General features: G+C 34.1%; 1 pseudogene; it reads right to left on the reverse strand.

Moving 5' to 3' along the window:
• Window positions 1–469: 469 nt before the first annotated feature.
• LOC120215456 lies at window positions 470–15,137 on the reverse strand (annotated as a pseudogene).
• Between the last annotated feature and the right edge of the window lie 2,481 nt (window positions 15,138–17,618).

Consider the following 17,618-nt stretch of genomic DNA (forward strand, 5'->3'; position numbering starts at 1 on the left):
CGAAAAATACTTTAGGTACTTAAGTAAAGAAGATGATATACTTTAGGTACTTATTTGTGATATAAATCTTTATTATTTCACATTTTAATTATTGGTGGTGGTAGAGACTAAATTGAATATAAGGTAAACTTTAGATTTCAAACTCTAAAGACTAAGAAAATTAAGGACTAATAGTGTAATTTCACTCTTTGGCTTGCAAATAGAAGGATAAAAATGAGAGTTGGTTGTTCAAATGTTATGAATGTTAAACAACTAAACAAGCAAACATTTTTGGAAATAAATAAGTAAACACGAACACGATACTAAAAATTTAAACAAACACGGATTAAAACATCAACACCTAAAAAAACGAACGTTTATTCGTTAAAATCTGGATCATTACACCCGTAGGAATTGTATTTGGTGAAGTAGATCAACCGTCTAGAGATTGTAAGGAGGGAAAGAATTTAATAATGCTTCATCAAACAAAGAAAACTACATTTTTCACTTTCATTTCCCATCAAGAACCAGAGAGTAAAGATACATACAATGATTTGTCAGCTATAATTCATTGAATCAACAGTTAACATTCAGAAAGAATCCCAGATTTTCAAAAACATTTTATTTTGAAATGGGAAATTGTCAAAGTTGAAGAATGTAAGCGTAGAGCAGCTCGTTCCACACATCAGGCACCCTGGGAGGCACCAATGAATACAATCCGAGTAATTTTTGGGATTCACTAATTGTTCTTCTGTTATTGTTTCCCAATGCTTCCTATAAATTGATGGATGAGCTTCTTTCCTATAATCTGATAACTGCGTAATGTTAATCATCAGCACCTTCAAGCCCCTTGATTTTAGTTCATCAAGCACGTTATCCACTACATGCATCATCCTCGGACTCGCTCCGTCACCAACGTATCCTTCTTCTGTAACAAGTTCCGTTTCACTGTAACAATTTTCGCCTACGATCCCGCCCCATTTTGCGGCCCTGCAAAGTTCTTGCAACACATATAAGGGGTTTTGTAATGATCACAAGGTTAGAGACTAGATGATGATATTGTATACTTTTGGTGAGTTGGTGACATGCTCATGAAGAATATCTTGGTCTTGTTTGTATTGACATGAACCTCCAGCCATTGTGCCCAAGTCTGTAAGGCCATCTCGTATACTCTTGGCAACTTTACTGCTTTGATTATCCCATCTTCGGGCTTCTCAAAAGATCACCACCTGATATTAGGGTCACCTCAAGTTAAGACTTACGAAAAAAAATGGTAATTTTAAGGGTAAATTATTTATTATATGACCACTTGACTATTATTACTTTTTATTTTGACAACCGGTTTTGAATTTTGTCAATCAAATCATTTAACTATTTAAGTATGTCAATTAAATCACATGTCATTAACATTTAACGAGAGTGCTCATGTGGTAGTTAACAAAATTGATTTAATCAAACATTTGATCATCAATACTCATATATTATATTAATTTGATCTTGATATTAATTTAATTTAATAAATTTAATCCTCTAATCATATGGTTATTAATTGTTACATTAGCACTTTTGGATGGCTTGAATAATATACTTAAATAGTTAAGTGATCTTATTGACAAAACTTTAAAATCAATAATCAAATGAAAAGGGGTAATAATTAAGTGTTAAGTTTACCCTAAGTTTAATTAGATGTTGGAAAGAATGTACTTAAAACCTTCATTTAGCGTCTTCTCCTCCAAAGATAGGTGTTGAAAACAAGGAAATCAGCGTCAGTCCAATGCCTTGCATGCTTTTCTATTGCCTGAACTCTTACAATCCTATCTCGCACCCGATGATTAACTGGATCATCAGAGTTGGATTCCACCATCAATGGAGACCAGTAGAATTCAATTGTTGCATTATATTCCTTAAATTCAGCCACTCTCGAAAACATCAGAAAATGCAGATGATGAGGCCAAAAAAATGATAAATCACTGTTTATATTGGACTTTGGAAACTGTCAAAACCATTTTTATATAAAACAATTAAATATTATTTTAAAAAATGATTATGACTTTAATTTTTAAAAAGGGGTGAGTTGGAATTGATTCGAATTAAATTGAAAAAGGAGTCGCCATCGACCTTTGGGTTAGATAGGTCGAATACCTAAAAACGTCTTTTAAAACAATTTTAATGAAAAATCATTTTTAAGACGAAAATTGATATGCGTTTACCAAAGATTCGTTTTAAAAGGATTCGAGAGTCGGTTATGCGTGGGGAAGGATAAGCACCCACAACGCCCAAAATTGGTACTGTGTCGCTTACACGTTGTTGTAATGGTGGAAATTAGGAATTGATTTTAAAGTTAAAATATGATCCATTAATTAAAATTTAATTAATTTACTTCGAATAAATTAATTATAGAAAATTCTTTAACTCGAAAAGAAATATCGAAACTAGTAATCCTCCATCGGGAAAGCTAACTCGACTATTTCTTGTCAATAAAAGAATATTCCCTCATTGATAAATATACGAATCGAATATAAATAAAATTGATGTTTGCATTCGAATAAAAGGAAATAAATAGTGAATTAAAAATAACACACACACATTGCATCATTAAAATAAATTAATTAGTAAAAGAAAATGGATTTATTTTTAGTTCGTATTTGTTCGAATGTCGTATTGGATTGTACCACTTCGATCAAGTAGTACTTTCCACGCCCGTTCTACAAATTCGAGTTCTTGAAAAATATTTGAATGAAATTAACAACTAAGGAATTAAAATAGAAACAAATATGATTGCAAATGATAAATAAAATATTTACAATATTAAATAAGAACATTTACAATACATGCATAAAAGATTGAAATAAAAACAATTAAATATTACAAACCAAACTAAAATACCAAAATAAATCATTTAAGGGACTAAAATGTAATTAACAGAAATTAAAAGGGCTAAAATGAAAAAAATAAAATATTAGGGACTAAACTACAAAATACAGGAAGTTAAAGGACCAAAATAGATACAACAGAAACTAAAAGGACTAAACATACTTACAAGATAAACCAGTGCCTAAGTTGTAAATAAAAATATAAGTACTAAAAATATAAATAGCCCAAAACTCACAATAAGAGCTGAAATGAAATAAAATAGAAATATAAGGATCAAACAACAATTAAACTAAATGCCTAATCAGTGACCAAAATAGAAGAATATCAAATTACATTACCAAATTCAAATAGTCAACAAAGATACACAACAACTGAAAACAAGGACCAAAATAAGATAACTGCAAATCTCATTATCAAAATTAAACATGAATAATAATAACAAAACTAATAATAACGTGACTAAAATAAAAGGTTTACAACTATCTTTGCCAAATTCAAATTTCAAAGAAAGTATACACCATATAACATCAGTGACGAAAACATAAGTACCGAAACATAAGTGCTCGAAACAAAATAAATAAAATTTCATTTAATGATTAAATAATACGGTTACAAAGCATCAGGGACCAAAAGTGTAGTTAACCCACACGTTAAAAACACGCAAAAGGTCCCTAATGAAACGACGTAGTTTCAGTCAAGGGATATAAGCCCAAAACCGGGCATAAACTCCTCTCATTCCCTCATTTGCCTTACTTGGAAAGATAGAAGAGAGAGTTCTCTGAAACTCTCTCAATTCTCTCAACTAGAAAGAAAGAGGCCACGGCAGCCGGAGGCTCCCACAGCGGGGCCGACGGCGGCGCACGGCGGCCGGAGGAGGCCAAAAGACTCCAAAACTCCTCCCCTCTCATCCTCTACTCGAAACCCAACCTGTTTTTGCCTAAAAATCACCCCTAAACCCATAGATCTAGGTTGTTTACCTCTCGGGAAAGTTGGCTCCGACGACCACTCGGCTACCACGGTTACTTTGGGGCTCCCCGGTTTCGAACCTAGGTAAAAGACCCTCCGTCTTTTTTCTCTTATTTTTGCTTTCTGTTTTCCCCCAAAACCCGAATGGTTCCCCCCTCTTTTTTCTTTGTTGCATGTGCTTTAATCTTGTTTGTTGGGTGAGATGATGATGATATCTAGAATAGGGGTATAAGTCTCACTGATTTTGCAGGATTAAATCCCGTAAAATCGGGATTTAGGTTATATTTTATTTGGGGTTTTTAAATCTGGGGAGTTGGTGCATTATAGATGATAACTTGGGGTTGATTTGTTTTCTATTTTTACAGGAACCAGTCACTGTTCGATGGATGGACTCCCATCGGCTCCGATGACGGCGGCGGCGAGGGAAGCAGTCGGCTTGAGCGGCTGGGAAATTGAAGAGTTGAGGGTGGCGACAGTTGAGCTTTGGTTTAGGTTTTGAAACCCTAATTTTTAAGGTTTCATGTTGTCTGTAATTGGGTTTGGGTTAGCATCTGGATTGGGCCAGTGATTTGGGTTTCGGTTTAGGTTGCTTGTAATTGGGCTCCGGGTTTGAGCATGCAAAAATTTGTAATATAATAATAATAATAATAATAATAATTAAATGAAAGAAAGACCCGGACAAAAACAGGTGTCTACTGTTGTCCCTCTTTGCACATTCTTGTATTAACAAGAATAGGGTGCAAAGGTGAAAAGACATCACGTTTTTGTCTGGTTCTCTCCCTTTTAAACATAGAAATTGGATAATGTTGGTTGTTGGGGATGACACTGCTCATACGGATGAAGAGTTCGGGTCATCTAAGGGTGACACGGTTCCTACGTGATGAGGAAATCTGGTCGAGCGATGACACGCTCATACGTGATGACGAGTTCTTGGCCATCTTTAAGAAGGGTGATAACTCGGTTCCTAAGCGATGAGGATGGCTGGTTATCTAGGGGTGACATGGCTCATACGTGATGAAGTGATCTGGTCGGGGGATGACACGACTCATACGTGATAAAGAGTTCTGATCATCTTTAGGAAGGGTGATAACACGGTTCCTACGCGATGAGGACGACTGGTTATCAAGGTTTACACGGCTCCTACGTGATGAGGAGGTCTGGTCGGGGAATGACACGGCTCATACATGATGAAGAGTTCTGGCCATCTTTAGGGATACTGGTTTCAAAAGAAACTGACTCAAAGATAAGTTTCAAAAGAAACAACTCAAAGATTTGTTTCAAGAAAAACAAATTCAAAGATGCTTTGTTTTAAAAGCAACTGTCTTGAAATAGATAAAATTTGTTTCAAGGGAAACAACCTCAAAGATGTTTGTTTTGTTTCAAGGAAAACTGACTCAAAGATAGTAAATTTTGTTTCTAAATAAACAGACTCAAAGAGATTTTTTTTTCTCAAAAGAAACTGTCTTAAGAGAGACAAAATTTTGTTTTAAAAGAAAAATACTCAAATATCTTTTGTTTCAAAAGAAACGACTCAAATATGATGTTCAAAGGGAAACTTTCTCAAGCGAGATAAGATTTGTTTTTAAGGGAAACGTTCTCAAAGATCGGTGTTTCATTGGCAACTGTCTCAAATGAGACATAATTCGTTTCAAGGGAAGTGATCTTAAAGATGTTTGTTTTGTTTCAAGGGAAACATACTCAAAGATAGTAAAATTTGTTTCCAAAGAGACAGACTCAAAGATTTTTCTCAAAAGAACTGTATCAAGAGATAAAACATTGTTTCCAGAGAAACAAACTCAAAGATGATCTTGTTTTAAGAGAAAATTTCTCAAGAGACAAAATTCGTTTCAAGAAAAACGACTCAAATATGGTTTTATTTTAAGAGAAACAAACTTAAAGATTTTGTATTTCTAGAAAAACTGCCTCAAGGGAGACAAAATTTGTTTTAATAGAAACGATCTCAAAGGTGGGTATTTTCAAAAGAAATTGTCTCGAGAGGCAAACTTTTGTTTCAAAGGAAACAAACTCAAAGATTTTTTTCTCAAAAGGAAATTGTCTTTAAGAGATAAAATTTTGTTTCAAAAGAAACAGACTCAAAGATGGATTACATCTTAAGTGAGACCAAATTTTTTTCAAAGGAAACAATCTCAAAGGTTGGTTTTTCAATGGGAATTGTCTCAAGAGAGACAATATTTGTTTTAATAGAAATAGACTCAAAGATGATTTTGTTAAAAGAAACAAACTCAAAGATTTTTTTACGAAAAAATGCCTCAAGAGAGACAAAACTTTGTTTCAAAAGAAAAATAATCAAAGATGTTTTTTTTCAAGGGAAACATGCTCACAGATGATAAATGTTGTTTCCAAAGAAACAGACTCAAAGATTTTTCAAAAGAAACTTTCTCAAAACAGAAAAAAACAAAGAGACATACTCAAAGATTTTTCATTTTGTTTCAAGTGAAACAGACTCAAAATTTCTCAAGAAAATCCGTCTCAAGAGAGACCAAGTTTTGTTTCAAAAGAAATAGACTCAACAATCCTTTGTTTTAAAAGAAACAACTCAAAGATGATGGTTTGTTTCCAGTGAAACAAATTCATAATTTGGAAAATTGTCTCCAGTGAGACAACATTTGTAACATTTGTTTTTTAGAGACAACATTTGTTTCAAGAGAAAAAGATTCAAAGATTGTCAATTTTATTTCTAGGGAAACAATTTCAAAGGTTTTTGTGTTTAAAGGGGAAATTGTTTCACCCGAGATGAATCAATTTTGAAAATCTCAAGTGAGATTAATTTTGTTTCAAGTACAAAAATTTTTATTTTTATTTCATAGAAAAAAATGTCTCAAGCGAGACAAAGTTTGTTTTTTTGAGAAAGTGATCTCAAATGAGATCAACTTTGTTTAATGTGAAACAAATTCGAAATTTGCATTTCAAAGGAAAAATGTCTCAAGTGAGACGAAATTTGTTTTGAAAAAAATTGTCTCAAACGAGACAAAATTTGTTTTTAGAAAATTTTCTCAAGCGAGACAAAATTTGTTTTGAGAGAAATTGTCTCAAGCAAGACAAAAATTTGTTTTAAAATTCTCAAAATTTGTGGAAAAATATCTCAAGTGAGACAAAATTTTATTTCAAGAAAAACACCCTCAAAGGTCATAAAAAGTTTGCTTATTCCTGCATGTTGAGGAAATGTCTTGATTGTTGACTTCAGGAAGCCAAATCATTGCTTCTTCAAGTTAGAGACATCTGGTCATTTCCGAGCTTTGATTTCCTGAGAGATCAAAATGATGTATTTATGGAGCTTAATCTTTGATATTATGATGGATGTCAAGATGAAATTTATTTGAAGTTTTATTGAATTTGTCCTCAAGAGAGGAAAAAATGTCTTTAATGCACATGATGATTAATGTTTGATGCAAAGATGGAAACTCATGTAACATATATGTATGTGTATGTATGTAATTATGTATGTATGTACGTATGTGTTGATGTATGTTTTTCTCAACCTGTAAGGAGAATGGTTACGAGAGCAGTCTTCACTCTATCTTTGATTTATTTTGTCTTCATTTCCACCAGTGTACTCTTGCAAACCTTGACCTGAGACAATTTGTTTCCTTTCCCCAATAAATTTTGACCCAAAAATTGGCTTTTCTTGCCCCAGTTTTGATCTTGAGCTTCGGATAAATATTCGTTGAATTCCAAGATACGCCTCCAGAGAGATTATCTTGTTTGAAAATATTTTTCTTCTTTTGAAAACAACCAACTTGACAAAGAAAGAATATGTGGTTTTTCATTGTTAAATGAACTAAAATAATGCCCCTTCTTTGGCTTCACAATTGGAGCAAATCACAACAATATGAATTCATTGAATATAAAAAATCAACTACTCTTTTAATCTTTGATAAATGCAAATCTTTGACAAATATCAAGATCGAAAGGTGGGTTTAGAGGTTGTCTACCTAAATTCTAAGGTTTGTTTCAACAATTGGTCCACATGAAGATAATGGCATACCCCTCTTTCTGAGTTGGCATTTTAATCGGAGGCGAACAAAATGATACAACTAGCATAGTTAATTGCTAAACTCTTTAGAACACTTTTGTTTCAGTTCTCTGAAATCTTCCATTTGTTCAAGCTTTGTAGACTTACCTAGTCAAGGTAGTGCAGAAATATCGGTCTAAAAATGAGATTTCTGAGTGCTCGTGTGAAGTTGACTATAACAGGTGTTCCTCAACTCCCTTAGTCCATATTCACCGAAACTTCTTATTTAGTAATTTTGATTTAATTTGCCATTTCTTGGCTAGCTGGATTCAGCTTTATTGTACATATATATTTTTATAATTGCCTTTGTTCGGCTAGCTAAATAATTCATGTTGTCACAAAGTCTTTGACTTGACAACCACAGTGGAGCATACACCGGATTGCCAAGTACCCGATCAATGTCATGGTTTGAATGCAATCTATTCATAAAGCCAGGGCTTTCGAGTTTCCTCTATAACCAATTGCTTTAGCGGAATAGCTCAACTTTATTGTATACATATATAATATAATATTTTGGGTACAGATTCCATTTCTTAAGCTTGCTGAGGAGAACCTGTTATAGTCTTAGTGTTTGTTGAAGGTCAGAAAATCTCATCGTTAGAATTCAATTTCCAAGTAACTGACCTAAACTAGATTCACCTACTTGACCATTCCATCTGAAAAGGCCATGATCATCATTGAACATCATTAACAGAAGTAGAAACTAATTTTTGAAATCTCATGTGCTAGTTGCCCCATTTTATCTCTCCTAACACATACCTGAATGCCAAGATGATAGTTTGTTCAAGCAAGAAAAAAGCTAGCATGGTCTCTTTAAGAGAAGGGTATGGATTCTGGTATAGGATTGGGATCAAGAGGTCCTTGTTTTGCAAGGTTCAATCTTGTCATTTGTCAAAGATTTACAACCTCAATTATTAAAATCTTTTAATTAAAATGATATTCAAAGAATTCAAGATTAAAATTTATTCATTGTTCATTTCCTAATAAGGAAACATTTTATTGAAAATGTTCAAAAGTCAAGTGATTTACAAATATTTAAACACAAAAAGGACAAAAGAAAAACAAATTCAAACAAGATGTCATACATGAGAATGCAAAAAAATCTCTGATGGATGCCCCGACCGACTTTTGATCAGAATGCCCCCATCACACATTAAACGTCAATGCCCCTGAATCGATCAGATCTTGGACCTTACGCTTTAATGTCCTACAATTCTCAATGGTGTGCCCTGAGATACCAATGTGATAGTTGTATATGGCGTTAATATATGGCCTTTAGGATATGGGGCTTCTCTTGGTTTAGACCAAACTGGAGTCACCAGATTCATCTCAACTAGCGCTGGGAGCAACTCCTCATATGTCATTGGAATCGAATTTATGCGAGTCTCTTCACGAAATGATTTATGAGGTTTGGTCCCCAGACTAGCTAGATAAGATCCCTCAATGTTAATCTCAGCTATTTCCTCATTGTCGATACGACTAGTGCCTCCTATATGGCCATTCTTGATTTCTCTTTCGATCATTTCTCCACACATGACGATGTTAGAGAAAATCTCAGTGGCAGCTCCTATCATGTAGTCGATATATGGAGACTTCAACGTATCAATGAATAGAGTGATGAAATCTCTTTCAGTCATTGGTGGATGTACTTGAGATGCGATATCCCTCCATCGTTGAGCATATTGTCAGAAGTTCTCACCATTCTTCATCTCCATATTCTGCAGTGTTGTTTGACCAGGGGCCATATCGATCATGTGCTTGTATTGACTCAGAAAGGCACTAGCCAAATCCTTCCAAGAGAGAACTCGAGTACAACTCAGTTGATTGTACCACCTTGAAGCGGGTCAATTAAGCTGGCTTGGAAGCAGTGGATCAACATCTGATCATTGTTTGTGTACCCAGTCATTCTTCGAATAAACATCGTGAGATAGTATTAGGGTAACGGGTTCCACTGTATTTTTCAAAGTCAAGCATCTTGAATTTGGGCGGAAGTACCAAGTTAGGAACTAGCACTAGTTCTATTGCATCCATTCCGTAGTGAGAGCTCTGTCCTCTCATTCCCTGGAATGTCTCTCTATACCACTATTTCAGATTCTCCGGGATCTCATTGTTGGCTCTCTTCATCTTATCAGAATTTGACATACTATGATTAGTATAGTGATCCCGAGGACCTAACACAGTTACATGAGTTTTAGTGGCGGAGAAGTGTGCTTGATGGCTAGAAAGCTTGTGGGGAGAAATAATTATTTGGGGACTAGCATCAGCTATCACACATTCAGATTTTCTCTGGTCGAGGAAATCTTCTCTTTGCCTCTTTCTCGATTGAGCCCAACCAATTTTTCAACCATTTGATCCATTAGGTCGCTTTGATTTTGCAAGATACGGTCCATGGTGGCCTTTTATACCTGATCCATTTTAACTTCCCATTCTTCTTGCATCTTTTGCAAACTCTCTTCTAGCTCTTTCTTCAGTTGCTCGAATTTTGCATCCATTCTCAGTACTGTGCGAATACAGTTGCACAGTTAGAAACGCTTCCTCAAAGTTTCCCACAAGGTATGATTAATGCGTGTAAAAACTCTTAAATGAATATTATGCAGAATGCAATGATGCAAATGCAAAAATGTTGATCCCAATGATGAATATCGTAGAATAATTTTCACCATAAATAAAAACCTTCACATTACAAGATAATCCACTTCGCAGACATGCTTTCACTTAGATGTTGAGTTTGAAGTGGATAATTCTTCGTCTTGGATCTTCTTCCTAAAAAATGATATCCCTCAATGCTTTGTAACCTAACTCAGTTGATGCCCCTACGATGTTGAAGTCAGTGCATCGCTCTTTGATGACTAGCGATGAAATAATTATAGATGAGAATTTATGGTTGGATTACTCTTCGAATCAATGGATCATATTTTGTGTCCCAAATAATGCACGATCTTCGAGCAAACCTCCTTCTTGTATTTTGAGCTTCTTTGAACCCTCAGTGCATGCCTGTAAACACGACTGTTTGATTGAAAATTTTCACCTCTTCTTGTGGAAATTTTCTCTCGAATATCCCCTTATGGATCAACACTTTTGCATTATGTCATTATGATGCAATGCAATGCAATGCAAAGAATAATGAAAAATGACAAACAAATGAGAAAAAAATGAGTTAGTATACACAAACAAAAGAAAAGAAATTAGTCAGTACAAGCAAGATAATCAATAGAGTTAAAAGATGCTATCTACAGATAAATATAACACCTACCCAATCATGATATCTACCGAACATGCTTTAATTAAATAACATTCGTACCCGGACATGCTATCTACCCAAAATGACATTTTCAAGAAATGATCCTAACCGCATGATATCTAGTCCGCATGCTTTTATTTAACAAAATTTAAAGCTAAAAGGAAAGGTTCAGAAATGCTCATCCTTTGTGTACACTTAATTTGGGTACCTGCTAATGGATAGAGGTTCGATATATCTATACCTAGGGTGACTGTTATACAGTTCACTATATGCATGGTTTAAACTCTATCAGGAAAAAGGGACTCGAATTGTCCTTGATGTCAGTGTCCCCTTGGGCTGCCAGACCCTCGATCCTTACCCATTACAGGTTTCAAACGGAACAAGATCAATTCGAGGGGATTCACTGCCTTATACTCATACGAGGAATAAATCCCTAGGAAGGTATAAAATGTGTATCCCATGGGTTATTTGCTAAAACTCATACGAAGAATAAATTCTTACGAGAGTAAAACAATCACCCTGACTAATTTGGATCAAAGCTCGTGTCTAGAGCTTATGTTATGCAAATGCAGTGATGTGTGTGAGGAGGAACATACCTACTTTCGACTCAAAAGGAAAACAAAACAAGGAAAAAATGATAAAATCTTGACAAAGTTGAAAGACAAAAAAATAAAATGTTAGTATGACAAAAATTAAAGCAATTAAAAATTTTAATAAACGGATCATAAGTTAACTCTGGACTCAAACTTATAATTTCGACCACAACGACAATGTGTAAGTAACCTATAGCTTGACTCTCTAAAAAAAAGTCCACAGTGGAGTCGCCAAGCTGTCATAACCATTTTTATATAAAACAATTAAATATTATTTTAAAAATGATTATGACTTTAATTTTGAAAATGAGGTGAGTTGGAATTGATTCGAATTAAATTGAAAAAGGAGTCTCCATCGACCTTTGGGTTAGATAGGTCGAATACCTAAAAACGTCTTTTAAAACAATTTTAATGAAAAATCATTTTTAAGACGAAAATTAATCTACGTTTACCAAAGATTCGTTTTAAAAGGATTCGGGAGTCGGTTATGCGTGGGGAATGATAACCACCCCCACAACGCCCAAAATTGATACTGTGTCGCTTACACGTTGTTATAATGGTAGAAATTAGGAATCGATTTTAAAGTTAAAATATGATCCATTAATTGAAATTTAATTAATTTACTTCGAATAAATTAATTACAAAAAATTCTTTAACTCAAAAAGAAATATCGAAACTAGTAATCCTCCATCGGGAAATCTAACTCGACTATTTCTTGTCAATAAAAGAATATTCCCTCATTGATAAATATACGAATCGAATATAAATAAAATTGACGTTTGCATTCGAATAAAAGGAAATAAATAGTGAATTAAAAATAACACACACACATTGCATCATTAAAATAAATTAATTAGTAAAGAAAATGGATTTATTTTTAGTTCGTATTTGTTCGAATGTCATATTGGATTGTACCACTTCGATCAAGTAGTACTTTCCACGCCCGTTCTACAAATTCGCGTTCTTGAAAAATATTTGAATGAAATTAACAACTAAGGAATTAAAATAGAAACAAATATGATTGCAAATGATAAATAAAATATTTACAATATTAAATAAGAACATTTACAATACATGCATAAAAGATTGAAATAAAAACAATTAAATATTACAAACCAAACTAAAATACCAAAATAAATCATTTAAGGGACTAAAATGTAATTAACAAAAATTAAAAGGGCTAAAATGAAAAAAATAAAATATTAGGGACTAAACTACAAAATACAGGAAGTTAAAGGACCAAAATAGATACAACGGAAACTAAAAGGACTAAACAGTACTTACAAGATAAACCAGTGCCTAAGTTGTAAATAAAAATATAAGTACTAAAAATATAAATAGCCCAAAAATCACAATAAGAGCTAAAATGAAATAAAACAGAAATATAAGGATCAAACAACAATTAAACTAAATGCCTAATCAGTGACCAAAATAGAAGAATATCAAATTACATGACCAAATTAAAATAGTCAACAAAGATACAAACAACTGAAAACAAGGACCAAAATATGATAACTGCAAATCTTATCAAAATTAAACATGAATAATAATAACAAAACTAATAATAACGTGACTAAAATAAAAGGTTTACAATTATCTTTGCCAAATTCAAATTTCAAAGAAAGTATACACCATATAACATTAGTGACGAAAACATAAGTACCGAAACATAAGTGCTCAAAACGAAATAAATAAAATTTCATTTAATGATTAAACAATACGGTTACAAAGCATCAGGGACCAAAAGTGTAGTTAACCTACACGCTGAAAACACGCAAAAGGTCCCTAATGAAACGGTGTAGTTTCAGTCAAGGGATATAAGCCCAAAACCGGGCATAAACTCCTCTCATTCCCTCATTTGCCTCACTTGGAAAGAGAGAAGAGAGAGTTCTCTGAAACTCTCTCAATTCTCTCAACTAGAAAGAAAGAGGCCACGGCAACCGGAGGCTCCCACGGCGGGGCCGGCGGCGGCGCACGGAGGTCGGAGAAGGCCAAAAGACTCCAAAACTCCTCCCCTCTCATCCTTTACTCAAAACCCAACCTGTTTTTGCCTAAAAATCACCCCTAAACCCATAGATCTAGGTTGTTTACCTCTTGGGAAAGATGGCTCCGGTGACCTCTCGACTACCACGGTTACTTTGGGGCTCCCCGGTTTCGAACCTAGGTAAAAGACCCTCCTTCTTTTTTCTCTTATTTTTGCTTTCTGTTTTCCCCCAAAACCGAATGGCTCCCCCCTCTTTTTTCTTTTTTGTATATGCTTTAATCTTGTTTGTTGGGTGATATGATGATGATATCTAGAATAGGGGTATGAGTCTCACTGATTTTACAGGATTAAATCCCGTAAAATCGGGATTTAGGTTATATTTTATTTGGGGTTTTCAAATTTGGGGAGTTGGTGCACTGTAGATGATAACTTGGGGTTGATTTGTTTTCTGTTTTTGCAGGAACCGGTCACTATTCGATGATGGACTCCCATCGGCTCCGATGGCGGCGGTGGCGAGGGAAGCAGTCGGCTTGAGCGGATGGGAAATTGAAGAGTTGAGGGTGGCGACAGCTGAGCTTTGGTTTAGGGTTTGAAACCCTAATTTTTAGGGTTTTATATTGTCTGTAATTGGGTCTGGGTTAGCAACTGTATTGGGCCAGTGATTTGGGTTTCGGTTTGGGTCCTTGTAATTGGGCTCCGGGTTTGAGCCTGCAAAAATTTGTAATATATAATAATAATAATAATAATAATAATAATAATAATTAAATGACAAGAAATATTCGGACAAAAACGAGTGTCTACATAAACAATAAAAAAAACTCACAGTGGCTTTGAAAATGTTGATGGAGCCATTGTTATGCATGGATCTGAAGGCTGGATCGATGAATGAGTCCACCAGGCAGACCATGGAAACCCATTGGTTTCTGTTGAGCGAGTCGCCAACGTAAACAAGCCTCTTGTTTCTAAGCTTCTCCAGCAATGCTGTGGCATTGAACCTTATTAACATAAAAGAAGCAAACATTCTACAAAACTTAAGAATCATCATCATCATCACCATCACCACCACCACCATCATCGTCATATAATAGAGATAAAACATATATAAAAAGGAGACCTGGGGAGGTCACAGTGATGAGGTTGCCATCTCCAGAACTGATAGTTAAGGTCCATTCTCCCAAACTTCTGACAAGCTAACTGATCAGACATAAAGGCGCATTCTTTCTCTTTGTACAAAGGGTAGGATTCATTATCATATACCCATTTTCCGTTGAAGAAATTGCAGCTCGATGTCGACAAGCCGGCGGGATCCTTTTGTGTAGTCCAGTACTGGAACAATTGTTCATCGCTTTGTCGCAGATAGATTGCAGCAACGACTAGAGTGGCGATGAGAAGAGCGACAAGCGATTGGAAGCTGCTCCTTATGCCCCATGGTGGTGGAACCGGCATTACCTTCTGCTGCTTCGCCATGCTGTCGCTTCTCAGTCTTCGCCTTCTTTGCTTTGCTTTCCGATTTAATAGTGATTTAGTAGCGGTTGGTAGCCATCAATTTTAACTTTGTTGTTGAATTTGAAAATAATGGGAATTCAAATATTGGGTAGTTTGATGAAAGCAATGGACTAGACTTGTGTCTATTGGATGTTTCTTGCTTTGTTTTACCTAAACACCCATACTTGCAATACTAATTAACTACGTTTTCCTTAATGCTAAACCACGCAACATATCCACGGAAGAAAATATTTTGTCCTTCAGTTTTTATTTTCTATTTCCATATTTTTTATGATAATAAGTTCATCTAATTTAAAACAAGAGTCGTAATCAATAAAACAACGGCCATGCTTTTGTGAGATATAGATAAAAGCATGATGAAAGATATATATGTAGACAGAGACTTAGCCAGAATGATCTATGAGGGGACAAATTATTTAACTTTCAACAAGTAAGTCTTAAAAATTAATTAAACCGATAAAACTTGAGATCAAGGTTTAGTTCCTTTAATTTTAAATTTGACAGTGCCTTAAAAACAATTATATAAAAAAATTTGGAAGGACAAGCGCTTAATGCAATGGTTTTAAAATTACTAGCGTCTTATAAGCGGAAGAAGTAGAGAGGGAAATGGTGGTCCAGTGTCAAGCATAAAGTTATCATGATTACTCATAAATCTTCGTTAAATAGATATAATGATTAGATTCTTGAATTTTATCTTGATAGATCATGTGAGTCTGTCAAAGATATTTTACATATATTATAGTTAAGTACGAGCATATAGACTTTCACAAAGACTTCGATAAATGAAAATACTTATTCAGATGTGTTTGTTTAAAGAAAATGAATTGTTTCCAAAAATCATCTCCGTAAGTACAGCCACATAAAAATAACTAGAATAACTCCATTAAAATAACTGCATCATTACTATTTTTTATATATTTCTGTTTTATTTATTGGTGGGATGACCCTGTTACTTACCTTGTTGACTGGCAAATTGGATGGACATGTTTGCAATTTTGGGAAAGAGCAAGTTGGGATTTTGATAATAACATATTTGAATGGTTGTGGGTAATGTTGAGCTGTTGTGGTTTCAGTTGGGACATCACTACATACATCTATCTCTTTTCCAATTCGTTTCCTTCAAGTTACCTCCTCAACTTTTACACCTTCGTGTCTCGCTTTCTCCACGGTTTCATTTCATCCTTTATTTTTAACTTGCTACTGGTTTTGACCATAAAGTTGGACCAAATATTACTACGGTCTGCTTTGCCCAACGAAAAGTATAACAATTTTTTAATTAACTATTCCTATTTAATTTATTGATTAACCAATTCAGATAAAGTTTTGTAGAGGTCCAATATAAATGCAATCCTTCCAACTCAATTTGTTTCATTCATGTTGGGCTTGAAATCAATCAACCGAAAACTGACAAGAGGGGTCGAATTGGCTTTGATAGAGTTTGGTGGAAACTTGAACGAAAAATAAAACTTTTGGCACAAATCGGTTTATAATGGTTCGACTTTCTCAACAAAGTCTACATCCACTACCTTAGCTTTCTATCACTAATGATTTCAACAAATTCACTAATTTGTTCGTACCTTTAAGGATAATGTGTAACCTTACAACTCTATTTTTTCAATGGATAAGATAGAATCACTCTAGTTTTTTTTAAGGCTAAACTAGAATCACTCTCATTTTTCAAGGTTTGATATGGGTAAACAAGAATACCTCACTAGGTAGGTATTTACAAAGATTTAAGCTCACAAATAATGAATACAAAGATATTCAATAAGGCTCAATACACTATATACAAAAGAAAATGGAAAATGAGAATGAAAGACTCTTTTCTCTTGATCTTTAAGCTTGGACAAGTGTAGTCACATTCTTCAAGTGTCATTGGGTTGTTTTTATTGTGTGGAATGAGTTGCTAACCGTTTATGACTGTTGGGGATGAGTTATAGCATTAGAAGCATTAAAAACATGCAATTAAGGCCACCTGCACATGAAGTTTCGAAACTTTGGGGAATATTTCTAAACTCTTATGATAGTTTTGAAACTCTAATGACAGTTTTGAAACTTTGTGAAAGTATTGAAACTTTTAAACACACTGTTTTTTAAACTATTACTTAAAAATATGGTTGTTGAAGAAAATCGGGCCATTAAAACTAGGGGTGTTTAATCAGTTAAACGGTGGCCGACCGAACTGAATTATAAATAACCGAATTAACCGAACTTTTTTTTAACCGTTAACGAACCAACCTTTTTTTTAAATATTAACCGAAGAACAAAGTTCGGTTATTTCGGTCAGTTAACCGAATTAACTGAATTTTTTTATCATTTTTTAATTAAATTAATTTCAATATAATAGAAGTATTTTTTTAATTTGTGTTAAAATTTAATTAGGTATTAATAATTTAACGAGTCTAGTGTGGTTAAAAAATAATTGAGTCTTAATTCTTAATG

This window comes from Hibiscus syriacus, unplaced genomic scaffold, assembly GCF_006381635.1.
Source record: "Hibiscus syriacus cultivar Baekdansim isolate YM2019G1 unplaced genomic scaffold, ASM638163v2 tig00110120_pilon, whole genome shotgun sequence".
NCBI classification, from domain to species: Eukaryota; Viridiplantae; Streptophyta; class Magnoliopsida; order Malvales; family Malvaceae; genus Hibiscus; species Hibiscus syriacus.